The following is a 19868-nucleotide window of genomic DNA, read 5'->3' as shown; positions in this document are numbered from 1 at the left end:
AGCAAAGCTGCGACGCTCTGCCTGAATGCGTGGCTATTTGTAGAGATTTGAGAAAAGAACGAATCGTTGGCAGACTTTAAAAGGGCCTCTGTGGAAATTTCCAACACGATCGCGCGTCAAACTTTCTTGCGTATCCTCGTTTGAAATAACGCCGCTTCGAAAACGCCCATCATACACGAATTTCATAATAATAGTAACTATTTCGTTGGGAAAACGTAAATAATCGGGCAGTGCTTTTAATTATATTTTATCATGGTACGTTCGCGATCATAGTTAAGAGGATTTTCATCCTCTTTAGGAACACGAACATTTCATCGCTGTAGGATAATTTAGCTGTTAAAATAAGATGCTATTAAACATTATTGCTAGGAAATAATTTTATGGAAAATCAGTTCGTAAAGAACGATGATAACCATAAATTGTTGTTAGCTACGTAAAGTATATTTATATATTGTTTTCACTGTCCATTGCATAATGAATCAATCTATTTAAATAATATTACGAAAATGCAGGAAATACAATATTAACACAGCTACGTACACAGTGCCGCGAAAATTAACCAATTAACTGAGGAATTTAGTTTTAGAAATCTGTCATGGGGTTAGATCGTGCAGCGCGTAAATAAATACAAGCAACGACGAGTATACGCATCGCGGTAAAGTTTTTGTTTCACGTGCATACTCGTTAAACGCGGTTAACCGGTGAAAGAAGATAGCTAAGTTGACTATAGCTAAAAAGAGGAAGATATGGAATCGTGGTAGTGTGTGTATTCACTTCCAACAAAAAGATAGCCAAACTCGAAAGCGATAGAGGAATAGGGAAGAAACCCTGCGAAGATTTCGTCGAATGGCTTGTCACGAACGACTCTGTTAGGTTATTTCATCGTTTCTCGCCGTTATCCTGGTAGGCCTGCGAGGGACGATACGATGTGATTCGGGTCGAACTAAGAAGTATCTTTCCTTAACGGAGAAAAAAAAACGATATTGAGCCATCAAGGGCGCGTGCGAACTTGCGTAATCCCATCAATTACTATCACCGGAACGTCTAGTCTGTTGGAAAGGAAGAGAAATAAATAAACAGCAACTACTGCTACGTAATTTGCTACCGGCGTTATAAAATAGGAAAATGGAAAAAGAGGAGAGGCGTTCCGTTTGAAAGTAGAAACAGCGATGCAGAAAGTAAAGCGGCTAAAGAAAGAGTCCAGAGAAGCAAGAGAATTATACAAATAAGTATCGAAAAGCGAGAAAGTTACTCGTCGAATTAAAAGGTATATATCTTCAGACTTATCGACCTATATACCATATATACATATAGCGATGCGAAAACGAAAACACACAGAACACGTACAATACGCACACCGGTACATGAAAATAACAAACAGAACAGCGTTCGGTTTGGATTTCATTTTCGTTGGCAGTAGCAGGAAACGCGATACTTCGAACGGTTGGAACGCGACTGGTCGCTTGGTTCTCGTCGCCCCGATATAAGCGAAGATATAAGAGAAAGCGAAGATACTTGAGCTTGACAGTGGCATAAATTAAGCTCTCTTTCGTGCCGCGTCGTACGGCGGGTTAGCGTGTCCCAACGGTTTTGTGACTGCGACGGCGAAGCGACGCGATGTCAAGGATATTCCCGGTTATTCTTTGCGCGATCGTCAACGTGGACGCGAGTCAAATAGCATTTCGCCTTTTTAACTAAATCTTGGTGATTTTTGCAAGCTCTGTGACTTTCGTAAACTCTATATTTTATTCTTTTCAGTTTGGCTGGCATATCTACGACTGAATTCGTGTTCTCGTTAATTGCGACAATATACTTACACGTATAGACGTTAAGTTATATATGCAATAATAAAATGCAAATGTGTCTTCGCACTTGCGAACAAGATATTATAGCGAGTACGCGCATAGTCAGTTTTAAACTATCCGTTCTTTTTCTCTTTCATCTTTTCTCGTACTTGTCGGTAACGAGAAAAACGCTGAGAATTGATAGCGTGAAAATCCCGTATATTTTACCAGTTCCTCTTAAGCACCGACTCGAAACACGTCTGAATCTGTTATTTATAATTTTTCGCTAAGTAGTCGTTAATAATTTACGGCCACTCGGTTTTCTTTGGCCGATCTTTTTTCAGAAATTATTCAACCAGCAGCAATTAAGCAACTTTGTTTGTTGTTATTTAAATTTTCTACTCATTAGCGTGTCACAAAGACCAGCAATGGAAAATGCTTGTTTACATTTTTCTGATTTCATTCCGTTCCTCGTTACGAACCAATCGTGAAAGTTAATTAAAAATTAATCACAGGCAACATCGATTGTTATTTTATTTTACGTCATATTTTTTCATCTGAATTAAATGTAACGTACGATTGTTAACTCGATCGATCACGCACAGATCGTCACATAAATCTCGGTCCTGACCGTGGTGAACGTTACCATATTACGCGTTTGTTTATAAAAAATGTAAAATAAATCTTCAGCACGACCGGAACGTTACATACTTCTGCCATATGCACGTAATAGCGTACTGAATTTCACGATACGACGAGATGCTTTTTTAGGAATATCAAGCCAAAACGTTGTACATGTATAACGTGTGCGAGAAATATTTTTAATCGATCTCTTCGAAAACAAATAACGAATAAACATAAAATGCGATATGACATTTCTATGGGGAAACCTTTGCCAGATGCGAAGCGACGGTATTGCGTTGAGACTGTTGCCGCTTCTAACTTTAAAATGCAAATATAAAAATGAAATTTCGCTTCTAATCCCACGTATTAAAGATCGAGTTTAATCCCTGGACGGATATATCTTGGAATGGAATATTTAAGAGCGGCCGGCCAACGGCGATAGCTTTTTTCCGCTACGCGAGTGATCGACGAGTTTCGTAAAATTCATTAAAACGAATTCCCGCTCGACGAAACTGGCTAATGACTAATGACGAACTCACGAGCCACCGTGTTACCTATATACTCATTAGTCGATAAAACTTTCGCAAAGACGAATTGCCCGTGCGCTTGGCCAATTGCGCGCAATTTCCCTCAATGTTCCTACCTTGAATAATGAAACAGTAGCGCGAGCCAGGTAAAAGTGGTCTCTAGTTCTACAGGTCATTACGCGTTACTCTACATGCAACTACGTACAACACGTCCGGTTTAACTGGAAACGATCAAATATCTGGAAGAATACGAATGACACGAAAATATGTTTAAGGCGAAAGTCGTACGGTATCGAGAGGGACCACGCACCGTGTTATTTATCTGTTTGATCTTGCGATATCCTTCAGACGTTCTATGGAGGCGACAGTAAAATTTTGAAATGGATATCTCCGTTTTTTTATCGCATATTCTAGTAGCTGATAATCAGATGTTTTCAAAATAATATGAAGTCGCGTATTTTGAAGCATCCGGCATCAGGATACGAACTTTCAAATCCGCTCGATACAAACAACTATGTTCGTACCGAAATTTACCGCTCAGAATTGACGAGCTGTTTTGGAAATATTGGAAAACTGTAAGCTTGCGTTCCAACAATGTCATACCAGTAACAGCACTATCAAAAACATCTTTCTGTACGGTGTACATCGAACAACGTTAATGCTGGATTATGTGGAGGACGTAACTTTGTAGCGTTTTGAAAACATCTGAATGTTAGCTATAAGGACATATGATAAAAGATGGAGGTAGGAATTGAAAAATTTTAATGTTACCTCTACAGCAGATCGCAAGGTCATTGCAAGACCAAATAGATAGAAGGGGAAAAATACGCCCTGCTCGATACCATACAACTTCCGTACGGAACATTTTTTCGTATCGTCCGTGTTTTGCCAGATATTTGATCGTTCCGAGTAAAACCGGACATATCGTATATCGGTTTCCAACTGCCTTTTACGTTACAAAAAAATTGTAGCATTTTTATACTAAACAAGTTGCAGCATTTTTCCGGTATTATTAACAGAAGTATAATATACGAAATACGTATTTCTCTGTTTCCCTGTCTCTCTTTCTTTCTCTTTTTAAGGTAGGAAAAATGCAGCAAAGAATTCATTCTATGCAGAAATGGAATTTTCTGTAGATACTTGAAAGTTGGAGAACGGTCGATCGGAAAGAAACGTAGAAGAAAGACGCATTTAAACGCATCGTCCAAATCACCGTCAGCTCTCGCCACGAACCACAATTTACATAGAAACTCAACGTTAAGTCAATTCCCAGGAGCGCGATCCAACGATCGAGTGAAAAAACCTTCGGCGATCTCTTCTTTGAAAGTGACTATAAAAAGAAAGTAAATCTGTCAGATAAAAGAAGCGTCGTAGGTAAATCACGTAGAAAACAGTTTTATCGCGTGCCGAAAATGTTCCAGTTCTCTTAAGAGGCGACGATTTATGTTTATCGAATACGCAACAACCACGTAATTCGTCCCACGGTAACTAACACTAAACGGCAAATACGTGTAAAGTACACGTACGTATCTATCCATATAACTGGTATCACATGTTCGCTTTTCCCAAGATTTTCGTTCGTTGCATCGGTTATCGTACAAGTAGGTGTATTTCGTGAGGTATATCTGAACTATTGAGTTGAATATTTAGAAAGGAATTCGGTGTAGCCGTTGCGAAACTGAAAGATGATTTTATAATAACGGCAAATAGTCGATGCATACATTGGAAAATCAAAATTGCGATGAAAAGAAAATTACTCGTTTACCTTTGATTGCTTATACAAATGTTGGAAAACCTTGCTCAAATGTTTATCGTCCTTTTCGTTTGTAGCGCGTCGAGCACGAATTACCGGCACACGGATGAATACACGTTCGATCGGTTGTACGACTCACCCATCTCTCGCGGGTACTGGTATTCACCGACTGTATGGCCTCCAAATACCGGTATTCATGCATGCATAGCTGCAAGTATTTTGCAGCGAAAGAGCTTTCCGCTCAACTGATCCCTACATACTCCCCTGCCTTCTTTCCATCCCTTTACCTCTACATTCGCTATGATGAAATCTTCGGCGCCGCGAAACCCCTAAAAAGTGAAGCGAGACCACCAAATTTTTTTTCTTCCTTCCAACCGCGCCAGATTCCGAGAAATGCACCTGCTACCCGCGGTTCAATCTTATCCGATCTTACGAGCTACGCTTCCTTCTCGCGGCGATATCGCTCTATAAATACCTTTTTTTCTCATCGCAGCGGAATGTTAACCATGTCACGGATAAATGCATGCATATACAAATGACGGCTTGGAAATTTTTCCAGTGGCAAGCGAACGCTTCCTCTCCGCCAGGCACTGCGCCAATTTTAAGCGTAATACGCGTATGCTTCTTTTCGTGCCCTATACGTTCACATTAAAGAAAACTGTCCAATGTTTACGTATTATCTCTTTCCATTTCGATCGATCTCTCAACCGATACCGTTTTATTCGTCGTGTCGCTAATAGAATTCATGGAACGTACACACATACACACACACACACACATTCTTTTAATGCACTATCTTAGAAATACACGCGTTTGAAAATTCTCCACGAGTATTTCTTTATGATAACAACCTTGTAAACGTTAGTTCACGTTCGTGTATTAATTATTCGATTAGTAAAAATGGTATCTTTTTCTCTTAATATCGAACGTTTCAAGGAAGTTTCCTAATGTTACGTGGTTTACGTAAGACATTGGCATCCTCTAAACTTTAAACAATATATCGTGTTCGACAGCTACATATTTCACGGGGAAGGAGATTACCGTTTTCGTTTGAATGCTTGAAAAACTCTCTTGTTGAAATCTCTATGCTACAGTTGCAAGTAAAACTCGCTCCATTGTTACGCGATGAATCCACGTCGATCAGATCGTTTTAAAGCGAAATATTCAAAAGCGTTAATAAAAAGATCGTAACCTATCGTTTCTGCGATCGAAAGTGCTGACAAATTTTAAGGATTATACTAGCGTGATTTATAGAAAAATTATACTCTCGTTCCAGAGACTTCTTTCTTCTTCGGTATTAGTCTTCCAGTCAATCTAAGAAGACACCGAACTCACATTTGAATTTTAAGCGTTTCTCCAAAGAATCGGAAGCTCGCTCCTCAACGACCTCGTTCGTATTAAGGCCAAAAGTTCAAAGATCATCTTTCAATCGTCTCCTTCCAACTACAATTTCCCTATTCTACGTTAATCTCTACCTTAACGCGACTACGCTAATACTGAAATGCGAATCGCACCGTCAAAGATAGAAACGATAAGAAGAACGCTTCTCTACGAAGATGTATTTTACATCATTTTTGACAAGATATTTATGATTTATATAACAGTTAAATTCTGCTCCACGTGGAAGAAATATCGCTACTCTAACAGACGAGCAATTAGCTTTCCTGTCAAAGGTCGGTATCTTTTGAAATATATATACGTGAAATTCTAACGTAACTATGTTACAATTAGATAAGAATTCATTAAAATGGAAGCAAGTTCATCGACACTAATATATATATACTACACGCGTATGTCGCTATATTATTTCAATGATAGAAAGTCTCGTTTTATTCTATCCATTTATATTAAATCCGAGCGTATATCGTATTACATATTTGAAGTATTCTGTACGATATAACGCATAATTTAACATTGAATTTTCTTTTAAAACGAGACCGTGAGACGTTCTCGCCGCTACGGAGTTTTATCTCCGTTCCGTTTTAAATTGCGACATACATTTTTCTGAAACAGAGAAAGGAATAAAGAGGGGAAAGCCGACTCGTCTTGCTATCGTTTAACAAAGGCCACGCATTATCAAAGGTTCCTAGGGATGCGGAATTGATCGCTCGTTAGAGAAGCGGTGGTAAGCTGAAATAGCATTTCTACGGTCTGTGATGCGGCAGGTGTTGACGAACAAAGGTGAACGAAGGGATTTTTCCCCTTATTAACACATAGTCTACCGTCCTGTAGCTGGGTAGCTGCATAATATGTATATACATGCATACGTATATAGCAGAGCCGCGAACAGAACGTTTAAAACCATTCTCTTTTTTCCAACTCGAACAAACGCAGATCGGGAACAATGCACTGTACGCGTGTTTCCCCACCTCGTTAAATCTCAATTGGTTTTCCGAGTGATCAAAAAATTGATCGATAGTTCTCCTGTACTTCTTGCGACAAACACGACCTCCGAATTAATTGTTTCTCGAGTACGCGCTGCTTATTAAAATGAGTACGACTTTCCTTGAAGATCTTACTTTCGGACGAGCTTGTAGTACAGTTACCTTGTACACTCGTCGTTAGACACCAATATGCTCTTTAGACGTACCTTAACCACGACGATTCATGTCGTCGAATTAAAATTTATCGATGGATGATCCGACTTGATAACGTATTTTTAGCAATCACAGTATGTATATGTTATCTTCCGAGCAATAAATCGGTATTTCTTACTAATCACAATAGTTGAAGTTTGTTCGTAAATATTGGTTCATCGCGGAGAGGACAGAGGATTTTTACGAATTTTCCGTTTGCACGAACTGACAAGGTATGATCGATGGTGATATATTGTTTTCATTCGCCGGAGGAGATGAAAGGCATATTGACTTTCTTCCAGAAAAATGTCAAAGTGATTTTTTTTTACATTATACGAACTCGTACATTACGCTTAATGACTTTCAATCTTTCGATATTACGTCGTTTATTAATTTTTTATTAACCACGCAGCCATCTTGGATTATCGTACGTATTCGTTAAGTAAAATCTCTACCATAATTCAGGCAACTGATAATCGAACATGGTTTCTCTAAGGCACGATCCATTGGTTCGATTGATTGTACAACATAAGCTAAATCCCTTAAGACTCATTGTCAGAGTATGCCTGTCATTGCATGCGTCATTGATCACCCTCTCTACTTCAGCAGGGTTCTAACAATCTTCTATATTCTACAGTGTTAATTCGGGCTCGATCGTAACGCCCCCTCTGTCACGAGAATAACGCTGTGTAACGAGTCTTTTAATCATGCAAATACTTTCCGATCCAATCATTTCTGTTAAAGTCAAATGGTCGCGATGGATTCGATAGATAAAAGGGAACTCGTTCGAGTTTCATAAACGAGTCAATCTTTACACATTATTGTAAGTGTAACGACCTCGTTGCAACTCGATTCCGAGTCACCTATCTGTAAAGATGATTTCATAACGCATTAGATGTAACATGTCTATTCATCGTCGAATGTCTGCCATTCAATAGCGCCGATCAATTTCCAGGAACCGTCAAAGTCGTCGTTCAGTCATATTTCTATTTACTATCCGCGCTATACGTACATACGTATGCGGTACACGTATCATGTACATAGAAGAAAAATTAATTTTCCATTGTCGACACGTTATTCTAGACTCCCTTTGAATCGTATTACAAATTTAATTATCAAATGAGGCGACAAGCAAGATGAAAATGGCGACCTTTCTTTGAGGTACTAATCGCAAATCGAAAAACAGTAGAAACGACGTACAAATCGAGAAAAACGTCTACGGAAAAATAATAATAAAATACTGAAAGGAAAGAATGAAAAAGCTAAGATAGTTTTACTATCATAACCTCATACGTAACAATTAATTCGCTGTATAGATTATCAGTGTTTCGTTTAATAGACATATTGGTCAGCGGAAATACAATCGTTCGCAAACGCACCGAACATACACGAAGTATATAATCGCTATATGATCAGCTTTAACCGTTATTGATTTCCTTACAAATGAAACTTCTCGCAAAATTCACTAAACGAAGGCGTTGGCAAATTTTCGTGAGAGTCGTTTCGAGAAAATCGCCTGTTTAGAAATTACAGGAAACGACCGTAACGTTTTGCCTCTCGTGACTTGCGAACCTCTTACCGAGAACGAGAGAACAAAGGATAGAACGCTAATAATCTAAAATCATGGAAACTAAAAAAAAACTAAGACGATTCATTACTCACCGTTTTTGAAGAGGCACGAGACAGGTACAACTTTGGAAATGAAACACAAACAATGACAAGATGCCACCAGCACCACTGATCATCACTCGTTGAATGCATGTCTATCACGACGGAATCTCACAACACACATTTGCGTAGTACTTTTCAACCTGTTCTTGTTCTACCGGAAAAAAGTTTGAACTCGTTCGGGAGAAAACATACGAATGCAAAAAAAAACAAATAATTCACGAAAGAACGTTGAAATTCGATTCCGTAGCTGACTTCCGATCGATGAAAAATCGATAAACTTGGTGCCAAATGAAATTATTATCGAGAATCAGAACGCGCACGAAAAAGAAACATTTTTCACTGATCGATGAAACGTACACGGATAAAGAACATGGCGGTCGTGATTCGTTTACCGGATAACGCGGTCCAGACGATCCTCGATCGATTAGAGGTCGATGGGATTAATTCAGGAATCGGGCACACGAGCCCCACGATCGTCGAGCGAGCATTCGCGCGCGAACACTAAAATTCGGTTGCTCGTTCACGGGTGAAACGCGAGCGTTGCTCGATATTCGCGACGTTTATCGCGACAATGAATAACAGGCGGTTCGATCGGGCAAACTCAAAAGGACGATTTAGTGAGGCAAGATAAAGGCGCGCGCGCGGTACAGTCGCGGAACGTGAGTGCCGCTTCGGATGTCGACTGATCCCGCAGGCTGATGGAACGCGCACGCCCTCTCTAACGTCGTGCGACTCACCACGACCTCTGGCTCTGGCTTTAGCCTCAACTCTGTCGAATAAGTATACCCTGTCAGATTAGCTGGAAAACGTTTCTGTAGTTTTCTAATTTCATACTTTTCTGTTTTCCTTTCCATTTGACTTTGCTTCGTCTTTTGCCTTGCCACTCTGCACAGATAGAACGCTTACAAGTCCGAAATGCGATATACAACGTTCGTTGTTTTTATCGTCCATTTGTCTACGCTTCGAAACGATCGACTGTACGAAGCGATACATCGATCGACATTTTAAACAAGTTTCGAAATCGATTCGATCTTTGGTCACAACTATCGTTCGGGATTCAGGATTACTGTCCGCTTCGTGGTGACTGATTCTTCTTATAAGCTGCGTACCGTTTTTTTCCATTTTTCCATTTTTCCAACCGGAACATGGTAACGGATTTTCGTTTCGACAAATTTACGCTCGCGTGCGTATTTTCAAACGCGTTATATAAATATACAGGGTGTTCGACTACAGGTATCAGGAAATTTAAGGGGTGATTCTCGAAGCCAAAATAAGACGAAAATCAAGAATTAAAAAATTGCTTTCTCGGCTTTGTTTTGTAGTTATCGATAATTAAAGATCGCTGAAGATACCTCTGCACGCGAGCAAACCTCCTCACATTCTGTATATTTATAGATGAAGCTTGCGTGTTAATTCTTCACGTGATAAAGATTATTCATGTGACCCGGTTATAATCTAATAAGGTACACCGAATCCAACATTTCTCCCGATAGAATTTTGACGCAAAGGCGTGTACAGCTTTCGACATCTTTAATTACGCATTCGTGAATCGTCCAAAATAAACATATTTATCGACTCATTAGCGAAAGATGTAAGTGTGGCTGTCAAGCGTCTCCTTAAACTTTGTGTTAGTTTGCAGAAAACATTATCGTCGCGTGTTGCATCAAAAATGCCCGATTATCATAGATTCCTGATAAAATATTTTCCATTAAATTCTCATCTGATTTCTAAATTCGATTCGCGTTAAATTTTTAATTCGCCGAAGCTATCGAAAATGTTCGAAAATATTTCTTTGCTTCTCTTCTTTCTCTTGTTTATTGCTTTTCTCTGGTTTCGCGTGATCGCAAGATTCAACGAAGACGAGTCTTTCGACAGAAATCCACGGGAGAAACTCACCGACTGTGAAGCGTAGCCATGTTTATATACGTCGCGATCGTGGCGGCTGACAGTTCCACAGTGCTACGTACTTAAGTTGTCGGTGAAACATTTACGAAAAGAAAAAAAAAGAAAAAAAAGATGCAAAGCTAGAGAATATCGAACCCGTACGCAGTGCTCGGAGCATCCTCCAGCGCGCCAGTCCTCCTTCTGCTTTACGAGCTACGAGACGCGACAGACGCGACGGCGAGTAAGGAGCCGTGGCAAAGAGAGGTTTCCGGGTACTCCTGTGGGAACAGGAGGACTCGCGACGTCACGGTTCGACAAGCGAGTACGTAGTCGCTGTTTCCACATCCTTGAGTCGCGCGACTTACTCTTTCGTCGATTTCATTCGCAAAGTAGGCGCTTCAGACTTCAGACTGAAACGTACTCATTCGCGTGTGCACTACGCACGTGCCAAAGTATCGTGAGACTGGTTTACGTTTCCGACGCTTTTCCACATCGCTGCAACTGCAGATACTTAGGCTGGTGGTAAAACGCTAGTTAAAAAATGATCAGGTGTTTAATGTTTTTGCCACATCGAGTACGGAGGATGAAAACGCGATGTAAATGTCTAGCGTATGAAGCGAGTCTGAGTCAGAGTTAAAACGAGTCTCTGTCGGAATCAGAAGAATCCGAAGTCTCGATAAACGATGAAATCGCGGTACCATTTCGATTTACGAGCGGTGATTCCTCATGAGTTTGAGTCTCGTTCGGTCAATTTGTCTTCGTAAATTGATTCGCCGCGTCTCGTACCGGCCGACTTGCGTGCACGGCATATCGATAAAATACGTCGTTCGATCCGTGATAACACCTATTCATCTCAGCTATATCGCTCTGTAAGGATGCAGCGCGCTATTGACAGCGTTTGAACCGACGCTTCTTTTCAATTTTAATCAGGTTATTCAAAATTTCTTAAAATAGTAAGAAATTTAACCTGTACGAATTTTCTGACGAAAGTACGCTTCATTGTTTTCGCTATACAAATATTATACTAAACATTACGCTATACAAATCATAGGTAATTTCTTAGGTAAAAAACCAACAGAAACCACAAGTACTAACGAAGTACGGAGATAAAGGATGATCAAGAAAGGAACGTTAAAAGATTATTCGTTGTACGCGAAACTCGTTCAAAAGGCAGAGTCCCATTGAAATTTAGCGGTCTTCTTAGATCCGTTAACGTCTCCTGTGTATAACTCGAAACTTGGAACTCGCAGCTTGGCATATCCTTCTCTTTTGTTTTCGAAATATAGGACGAGCGCGCACGCTAGAGGGAAAGAGAGAGAAAGAAAGAGAAAGGGAGAGAGAAACGTCAGAGAGTTAACGTAATTTAGTAAGTATCTTCCGTCTAATAGAATAAAAGCTCAAGAAGCGGCCTACTTGGAGGGCGAAGGATCGCGACACCGGGAGGAATAAAATCCTCCGAAGGCTTTCGTTTTACCTTTTTCCAGTTCAACAGGAAGAATGGAGACTGACAAAAGAGGGAATGGGAGTATCCGTTAGACCATGAAATACGAGTGAGAGGAGTTCGTTCGTCTTAAAAGCTACGCTGTAAGCTATGGTCCATATGAAAATCTCAATAATACCGTCTCACGCTGTAATTGGGCAACCGAGCATTCGAAGCTCGGAAATTGCCTACAAATTACCGGAAATATGGACCGATCTTACGCTTCGACGATGCTCCACCATTTTCCGTACCTTATTATGAAAGTCCCGTCCAACTCCGGTTCCACGTTCATCGCGTTGTATCTCCGAGATAAAAGATTTTCTCCACTTGTTTCTTACGCGCGTTGAATATTATTGTCCAAGGAAAGACGTTACGCGATTCGTCGTTTACTCGTGCATGTTGAATTACAGAGATTCAGGAACAAGTAATTGCGTGTGTGACTGAAAAATTTCAATCAACGTATCGTAAACGATGCTTTGTAAGATGGCTCGTAATATGAATGGCAGAGGGCCGTGACAATCGTTTCCTTTTTCCGATTTTTTTTTCCGATTTTCTGTTGTTTTGTTACGTTGATAACGGTCAGTTTTCGAAGAATAAAATTGGAAATATAGACGTGCCTTCCTCGGATAGAAATTAATCGAATGAAATAATTATTAGATCAAAGACAAGAATTATTACACCGTATAATCTGGCCTTTTATTTTTATAATTTAGCCTTCAACCAATACACTGGACACGGATGAAATTATTTAGGATTCTTTAATTAATTTAATCTAGGAGAGAGGAAAGTAATGTCGATTCGGTTGTCGTTTTAGATGATCTTTGACGTACACATCGCGAAATAGACCAATAATCTAATTTGTGTAATAATTATTCCCTTGAGAAATTAACAATTAATAATAATTGACACGTTAGGATGAAACAATTGATTAACGAGTGTGGGTACGGTGGACAAAAATCAGACTTTGCATATGATGAAGTATATGTACGTAGATATACGTATTTCTTGAATGGTTTCTGCGATGCATGCTAAATGCTAACAGGCCGAATATACCGGCTAACTAATTGTTTCGCACGCTTTTTGATCGACTTCAAACAGACACATTCACAAACGTAGCGACGCTTCGCCTTTTCGGTAACAATCATAAGCGCGCGACTCACGTTTTATTGTCGCGAAACGTAAATTGCAGAGTAGACTTCACTGAATGAACATTATATAAAAAAACGGTTGCAATAGCAGCATCAAAGTACCCTACGGTCACCTATATCGTCTACGCTCTAGAATAAATCGCGATACAAAGGCCAATTGAAAGAACAAATGCTATTTTTGAGAGTCTCGTCGATAAACGAAAAGGTAAATTATAAAACTATATGATAAAACGAAGGACTTCTTTTGTTTATGAGTTTAGGTAAATGTGACGCAGAAAAAGGCGTGGAAGCTTCTTAGAACCTGCGAAAAAGCGTGTCTGTGCTTCTAGACGAAATGGATTTCTGACATCAGACGAAATCGAGTCTGCGAAGTAAACGCAGTAAGTTGATAATTGCAAAGGACGCATATGTAACTTGTGTTTTGTTTCTTACCAGTCGGATACTCTGAACACGCCTGATTTTTATGTGGAAACGGATCTCCTCGAATGGAAACGAATAGCGAGACTCGATTGATCAAAGGCTTGATGCTTTCTCTCTGTTTCTTTTTTTTACCGGTAACAGTGTTGGTATTTGCGTGTGCATGCGTCACGTGCATGCACACGCACGTCACGGCGCCGAGAAATTGTGGCTGCGGTATCAGACATTCGACTGTGCCTCCAGAGCGCAGGTTTGCAAAACTTTCGACACGACCTGCTGATTTTGCTTCCGCTGACCAACACGGCCTGTAGTTCCACTTTCGGAAACCAGCGTGGGGTTAGGAGTATACGTTGGTAACAATCCAGGACGATTTATCGGTGACGTTCGTTGGGTCAAAAATCATTCGGCGCTAGAACGCTCCTCATGTTCATGCGAACTTTTCGCAATTCGCAATTGTTTCCCGTTGATTGTCCCACGTACGCGAACCTGCGCACGAACATCGCGCTTCACCACGCTTCACCTTCCATTTCCATTCACGTACCTTATGAACCTGTCAGCGATACGTAGAATTCCATCGCGATCAATAATCCATTTATGTGCACAGAAAACGAAGCAAAATATCGGGCGTTCTTTTATTTCCGATTTGAGTTTCTCAGAAGTCAGTTGTAATTAATCCCTTAACGAACTAATAAAATTACGAATTCCAGACAACAGATCGTTGTCTTTTATATTATGTTGTATTTTTCTATTCTTTCCTTTTTTTTTCTTTTTTTCTTATTATACCAAAAGCTTCGGCTTCGATGGTGGTACACCGGTGTTCGCTACTCGCGTTTTACCCGTTCTCTATTTTCAGGTATCCTTCGGCCGTACACACCTTTGCACCCTTGCCGTTCGTCATCTCTCATTCTCGACACACTGTACAAACAGCCCTGAGAAAGAAACCGAATCTCAGCTCTCGCGGTTGTGTAAATAGCACGAGATGGTTGACCGTCTATCCACAGAGAAACCACTGGCCGGGATCTCATTTATCTATACGCTGGTAGAGACGGCCACTACCCTTACATTAGTACCGTAACAGAAAGGTAGAAGGGAACTATAAATGAACGCTTGTGGTTGTCTACCGACACTTGGCTACAGTCCTGTGTACATGAAAAGAGGTGAAGCTGTAAGATAAGAACTAGACGATATACGAAGAAACCTCGCAGGGATAAGGGAAGCAGAAAATGGGGCAGAGACAGAGGTCAATCGTAATCAGTATCGATTAATAGATTATAGATAGCGATTTAATGAATTCTATTTAACCAGTTTAGTCGTTGCAACTTTTTTGAAAAATTTCGAACAAACCCTTTCTCAACAGATGATTGTATTAAACATATCGTATAATTCGTCATATTATAATATACTTCATAAATCTCTGAAACGTGAAAGTACAATACGAAAGATATTGTATGTCGAAATGAGTACAGGGTTACGGTAATCCCATAGCGCCAAATTGGAAAGGACGATACGACCGTTCAATCAAAATTGCTACGGGACACTGTTGCCCCGTACCGCGAAATAGGAAAGTCCATCACCTGGCCTATTTGTCCCGTACCGTCAAATAGGAAAATCCTTAAAAACAGCCGCCGTAGCGAACGCGTTAAGGTTTTCTTCTATAAAACACTTTGTTAACGCTTTATTACATATCGAAGTATCGAAACGCTTCTGTCCATTATTTTTTCAATAATAAGACATTCCATTTTTATATACGCTGACTTACGATATTATTTTTATAAAAATCATCTCAAGAGTATACGAATACTCAACGTGTACACTGAATCGTAGAAACAAATGACACGTTTCGAACAAACGCAGCAAATTCAAATGGACGATTTTGAACGCGAGATCAATTTCTATCATAGTTTAATCTTTTTGCAATAAAATACAATTTCTACTTATTTTTCACGGGAACAGAAAAGAAACAAGGAACAGGAGGATTATTCATGCAAAATGTTGACGATGCTAATGGAACGCAAATGACGCGCGTCAGACTTTCATCGTGAACGAATGATGATCGCGCATCAACTTTGATTTATGCATAACGAGCTGCAACATGTGCATACGCTATTACTTTACAATTACAAAGTTGAATATTATCGTTGTTTTTGGACACGCGATTTAGGAATGTTCGAGTCAGCGACACGCGTCGAGCACAGGTCATCGCAAAGTGTCTCATCCCGATCATATCAATGTAATTCGATAAAAACTATGCAATTCGCCCTCAAAAAGGATTTACAATACGAAATTATCGGAGATAGTGTGTGTACTCACGATTCAAATAAAATAGCTCAATCCGTCCCTCCATTCGATACACTTGAACGCTTCTGGACATACTTACGTCCCCAAATCCTAGTCGAACCCCGACAAGCAAAATACTATAGACGAGAAAATTACAAAAGGAAAGGACAGTACAATTCTGCTAACGTAATAACATGCAGACAATTATTGTTAACTTCACTTGACTGTTTCAAACAAAGTAGTCCTTTACAAAATTTTATTCGTTTTATTCCTCTTTTATTTTGCAATCTGATATATGTTAAAAGTATATAATAATAATAATAATAATAAAAGGCTAGGTAGTTGATAATAGTTGACGAATAAATTCTGATTTGAATTTCACGTATAATTATTATGATTAAAATTGAAATATCATAACGCGCGCGACAAACATTGGTTCTACCGAGCGCATTGCACGCAGTCACAAACATCTATCGAAAATAAAGCTACTTTGTTTCCCGATTTATAAAACAATCGTAATCAGCATTACAGTATGGAATATGTATTTAAAACAAATATAAATATTGAGATTGATATAATATTTTTTAATGAATATCGATATAATTTTTAAAAATACTTGTAAACGTAATGTGACTGATTTAAAAATTGTACCATGACTGTTTGTTATTGTCAGAGTTTAATATTTGACATACACATTTCAGTGATAAACTCTGTCCCATTTTACGAGTAATCCGAAATATTTCTAGCAGACGCAAATTTCTCGATAAAACAAGAAATATGCGATGATATTACCGATAATTAATGACATTACGAGTTAAAAACGGAACACGTTTGTAATGGAGGCTTCATCGTGGAAATAATGAAAGTTATTGGTAAAAGTCCGGAAATGACGCTACAATAGAAAATTCATGCGGCAAATGGAACAAAATGTGAATTACTTATTTCAACCTTTTGTTCCAACATTAACACTCTAGTCAATCTATATTCTTACATTTAACACGAGAAAGAGGAACTCTACTAAGAAAACCTACTTTGTTTAATTATCTAGATTTCTATTTCAGTATATAGGTCGAAATGTGAAATAATTCATTTCATTTACTCCAAATAAGAAAATAATTTAATTAATATAATCGAATTAGTAGGTGATCTCTAGGAGATTTTCTAATTTCTCGATACTATTCTCAATAAATGACAATATTATTTATTATTAACTAACTATTCATTTATTACTAGCTATCTGCGGCAGGTAAGATCAATAAAAAAGATGAAGGAATCTTGATAAGTTATTTCGTTTCGTTATGTAATAATAATATTAGAAGAAAATACAAAACCGACACAAAGATACGAAAGCAACGGAGTAACAGAATATATCACACGGTGAATAAGTTACACGTCGTTACACGAAGCGAATTAAATACGTTTCAATCGTACAACTATTGGTATTTTCACTTTCGACGCTCGAGTGACACTCCGCGCCACAGTCTCACTATGCAAAGTATTGGTGGGAATGTTCTGCCCGGTGTCAAGTCAAGCGTATTCGAAGATCCGTTCTCACCAGTGAATATGTTGACGTACACGGTTCACGGACATGATGCAGGTGTTGGTCGATGTTTCGTGAACATGCCTGTGACAAGTTGACGAGCAGTTCTCGAACATCAAGAGACATAGCCATGTCTCTCCGGACCTCTGCAGGTATGTCTAACGCGGAGATGGAAAGAAGTCTCTCGAGACGGCACAGAGGTCAGGGAGGTACTGCTGTCTATCGCTCACGCGATGTGTCGCATTGTTTTATTTGAGCATGTGACTCCTTCGGCCAGCACTCGTGACTAACGTTACGATTGTATCGAGCCTGTTAAAAACAACCGATCAGACCCGAATTCCTTCCAGAGGACTTCTTTCCATCCGTGCACGGTACGTACGTACTTGGGTTTCATGCGCCTGTGAGAAACAGCAAGAGCGAAACGGAATAGGAAAAGCGAAATAAAACGGTACAGAGTCAGGTGATTTCTCACTGTTACGGTTAACGCGAAGGTTGATACGAAATATGGTCACGTTTGGTATCATTTTGATCGCGGGAATCTCAATAATTCAACTATACTGTACTTCGTAATGATATAACTAACTCGCATGACTAGTTCACCTTGCTATATTGATAAAAACACGATTAAATGTTTTACGCTGTTATAAACATAGGATCATGGTACCCGAATGTACTTTTCTCTTGCCTTCGTCAAGCGTTCGCTGAAAGTTCGCTCTGTAAGCGAACCGGTTACGAACAGCTTGCAAATAACCGAGGGACATATTGGAACATATGGAAATAATTAAACGCTTGAGTCTAATTTGCATACTGCTCGCGATTAGTTTCACGAACAGAGGATTTGTTGTCTGTAGTGTTCGCGAATCTGTTCACCACTGTGCTCCGATGTGCACGCGGTATAATACGAACCGGTGAATTTGACGAAAGTCGTGAAAAACAACGTCTCGAACAGTGAACATAAAAAGCAGAAGATACATGCGTTTAAACGCCAACTATGCATAGGATAGACCCGACATTCTTTTCCGACATGCTTTTTCGTATGCCACGTTTTAGACGTCGCTTGATCTCCTTACCGTTTTCACGTCACATCCAGGTTTATCGATGCCAATGTAATGTATATGTATTTAAGTTATTTAGTCACAAATTACATATGCATATACGCACTTAGTGCTCGCTTTAGAGACCACAGACAACGGGACAAGTCTGAACGCTTATCTCTGGGTTGGTACGAAAATTCGACCAAAGGAAGAAGGAAAAACTAGCGTAAGTGAGATACCGATATCCGACACGAGAACACGCGGACTGCAGTGAGACAATGCAATTATAACACGCGCGATTCGAAGCTCCCGCCGAGATTCCATTTACAAAAATTGGTGGGAACAGCGGCGGAAGCTAAAGTGGGTAAAAATCCGGACGCTAAAGCGGACACTTTCGTAATAGAGGTTTGAATAGTTATGTTAATTATAATTACAGACGAGGTGCGTATAATTTACACTGCTTTTCTCTCGTAACCTTTTCTCTTTTTTCTTTCGTCTTTTCTTCTTCTTTTTTCCCCTTTCCTTTTCTCTTTATTCCCCTCGACATTTCTCCTTCCTCCTTCTGCTCTGTTATCATAATACACGAACTACAATTTTCTGGCTACGTAACTACAATGGTAAAAATATTATTTCAGTTCGAACTGAAAAGCTAGCACGAAGTGAAAAATTAATCAATTTTGTTTCATGAAATTAAATTAATGGCAGGTATATTAAATTTCTATAAGAGCGGGTGTAGCCACGTTCCAAATTCATAAATATTGCTCGGCCAAATTATATTAGCTCGTGTTAATATGTATAATTAGCGTTAGCAATTATTATCAATAAACATATCGAATAATGTTACGGAGAAGATTGTATCGTATTTCCACGATTCGAACGAATCATACTTATGAGCCAATGCAGAAATAAATTTATTTCATCAAAATAGGATCCATCGGATATAATACACTTTTCCTAGAGAGATAGAAGCTGTTTTATTCCATTATTATAGAAATCTGAAGCTTTTCAATTCACACGACACTCTTCCTCTTCGGGGCTTTTTATCGCCACTTCGAAATCTTTGGAATCAAAATTACGCTATTTGCTTCAGTTATTTTACCTTCGTTAAATGCAAGATCGACGTCTCGTGCAGTTTCAACTGCACTTCGAGCTA

At 39.3% G+C, this 19868-nt stretch overlaps 1 protein-coding gene across 2 annotated transcripts in view; it reads right to left on the bottom strand.

Annotated features, from left to right (window-relative positions):
• Positions 1 to 9616, bottom strand: part of LOC126924698 (basement membrane-specific heparan sulfate proteoglycan core protein-like) — a 261267-nt gene extending 251651 nt beyond the window's left edge. For both annotated transcript variants that reach the window (XM_050739474.1, XM_050739478.1), the window contains exon 1: positions 8927 to 9616. The gene's annotated coding sequence lies outside the window, so the exon portion shown is untranslated. The remainder of the gene's footprint in view (positions 1 to 8926) is intronic.
• Between the last annotated feature and the right edge of the window lie 10252 nt (positions 9617 to 19868).

This window comes from Bombus affinis, chromosome 15 (genome assembly GCF_024516045.1).
Source record: "Bombus affinis isolate iyBomAffi1 chromosome 15, iyBomAffi1.2, whole genome shotgun sequence".
In the NCBI taxonomy this organism is placed as follows: Eukaryota; Metazoa; Arthropoda; class Insecta; order Hymenoptera; family Apidae; genus Bombus; species Bombus affinis.
The sequence above is the reverse complement of the archived record's forward strand: the minus strand, read 5'-3'. Positions and strand labels throughout refer to the sequence as shown.